Below are 2,846 nucleotides of genomic sequence, written 5' to 3' on the forward strand. Positions count from 1 at the left end.
TAGTAGAGACGGGGTTTCACCATGTTGGCCAGGATGGTCTCGATTTCTTGACCTCGTGATCCACCCGCCTCGGCCTCCCAAAGTGCTGGGATTACAGGCGTGAGCCACCGCGCCCGGCTGAGTGTCAAACTCTGAATGATTCTCAGAAATCCAACTCCCAGCTCAAGTTCCAGTGGAACTACAGAGAACAAATGAGTCCATGATTACTGGTCCTGAATGTGGGTATAAAGTTTTACACTAAAAGTACCTTGTATTTTTTTTCCAAGGCCAAATTATAATAACTCATTTTCACCCTGGAAGTGTGTTTATAAAAAACAGATTGCATTTGCAAACAGCAGAGAACAGTGGTCTTTTTATTTAAAAAAAAAAAAAAAATCTTTTCTGTGGAAAAACAATGTAAAGTTTGCATGTGTGTTTACTGGCCTGAGGACTTAAAGAACAAAGATACCTTGTGGATTGCAGGCAAATGAAACCTACAGGGGTTTGCTTTGGGTAGATTTCACCGCAGGGGTGTTTGAATAGACCACTTTGCAAATAATAAATTACTTAACACTTAAGGCCACTAGAGGTCACTAAAAAGGAATTTATGGCCAAAGCACAGGGCTGGTGGCTGGCTCAGTGGGCGGTGGCAGGATATTAATGAGACTCAGAGCCTGGATGTGCTCTGGGTCCAGTTAAATTGAATAGAGTTGGAATACCACCTGCCCCAGCCACTGATGCACTTAGGATTCGTGCCTTTGAGTTTGACCATCTGAGCCTCTAGGGACATTGGGGAGGAGGGGGAGGAGGAGAGGAGGCAGTGGCAACAGCAGTATGGATGTTTCCTGCAAACCCTTCTGTCACCAAGGAAAGCAGTCTGTGCACATGCATTTCTTAGCCTCTCTTCTAGGATAAAGCCTAGTTGGACCAGCACTGCAAGGTTGAAGTGTTGTTGCTGCATCTTGAGGCCGGAGCCAGAGCACGTGGCCTCCCCTTGGTCCCTGCCGTGGTACCCAGAGTCACCTGTAACATCTGTGAAGCCAGGATGAGAGTGCAAATACCCTCCAGACACTGATCTCTCAATATTTACAAGTCACACATGCAGATAAACTGTGAAGGAAAATGTTCTAACCAGTTATCTTGACAAAAGTACCTTCTTAATGACTTGGAAGACCAGGTCGAAATGGTAAATTATGAAATTCTTGGAAATCTGCTGCAGAATATGGCATTGTGGGGACAGCTGAGCTGATCGCCCATCCCCAGCTCCACCCTGTTCCTTAGGGGTCTATGAGTACCTGTGTGGACATCCCACTCTGCGCATCCAACCTCTATTCACATTCCCCGCCACCATCCTGGGGGCCACTCAGTCTGGCTGAAAGCAGGGATGCTGGGAAGGTGCCCATATCCAAGCTTGGAATCATTTTTGCCAGAAATCTGGGGCTCCAAGTGTGATATTGTGCTGTAGCGGGCCTAGAGTCAGAGCCTGAACAATATCATTTTATAAAAGAAAAAGCTGTTTTTTAAAATAAGTTGTAACAGCTGCCCCATTCTCCTCACCCTAACTGCTGGCCTTGGCTTCTGTAAATAGAACTGCTAGTTTGTTCTGCAAACTATGTAAAGCTGCTTACCTTTTCTTATTAGTAACTGCCAGAATTGCTAGGCTTTGCTTACCGGTAATAACCAAAATAAGCAGCCCAAGCTAATTCCATCCTGGCTCCTGTGACTTGTAATAAGTAACTAAGATCTGTGACTTCTAACACTACCCAGACAATGTGTAAACAAATGTTTATCTTGACTTCTGTCAACCACTTAAGTAACAAGTGGAATGACAAAAGTCCCCTGGCCCTTGGAATGTCCGGAGACCCCCACCCTCATCTCTGCCCAGGAGGTGATTTACAGAATCCACTAGCCCTCGGAATGTCTGAAGACTTTTCATCCCCATCCCCGCTCCTCACCCCCACTCCCAAGGTGGTTTTCCGGGTATAAAAAGTCTTGGCACCCTCCTTTCGACACCACAGGTTGGAGAGACGTGAGTCCTCTGTGGTCGCCAGCATAATAAATGACCCTGCAATCTGGCATACTTTTGTCTTGGTGCTAACTTTCTACACTCGCTCCCGTACAACACAAGTACCCAGAAAATGTTCTAGAAGGGGACACGTTCCAGGTGGCCATAGACTCCTTGCTCCCTGGGGAAGAACGCAGCTGGAGGAGGACTGGAGCAGATCCCCCAAAGCACTGGACCCAAGATAGGGCCCCTCTTGCCCAGGTCCAGGGCCGTACTAGTGGTACCCGCTGTCACCACGGCATTCATTACTGATGAATTAGACTGTGATGCTGGAATCCTCTAGTCATAAGGTCTTCAGAGCAAGTCAGTAAGACAAGATATTGACTCTTCTCGGGGGGGATCTGAGATGTTGGATTTGAGTTTGAAATAAAGTCATCTTGGGCGCATTTAGCAACTGCAGGCTGCTCTTCCAGGAGCTCCGCATGCAGCCTCAAGAAATGCATCCCTCCACGCTGTCCTTGTCAGGCCTGCACCTGCTGACTTAAGAAGGGAATGTAGGTAGGTAAGAGAGATGGTGCATGCAGGGTTCAGAGGACCTGTGGCCAAATCCCGCTCCATCACTGACAGGCTGCGTCCCCCCAGCAAGTTACTTCCAGACCCAAGCCAGCTCTCTCAATGGCAAAATGGAAGTGATGAAGTCACAAAGAGTAGGTGGGCCGGGCGCGGTGGCTCAAGCCTGTAATCCCAGAACTTTGGGAGGCCAAGGCGGGTGGATCATGAGGTCAAGAGATCGAGACCATCCTGGTCAACATGGTGAAACCCCATCTCTACTAAAAATACAAAAATTCAGCTGGGCATGGTG

This window comes from Cebus imitator, unplaced genomic scaffold (genome assembly GCF_001604975.1).
Source record: "Cebus imitator isolate Cc_AM_T3 unplaced genomic scaffold, Cebus_imitator-1.0 Scaffold15, whole genome shotgun sequence".
Taxonomy (NCBI): domain Eukaryota; kingdom Metazoa; phylum Chordata; class Mammalia; order Primates; family Cebidae; genus Cebus; species Cebus imitator.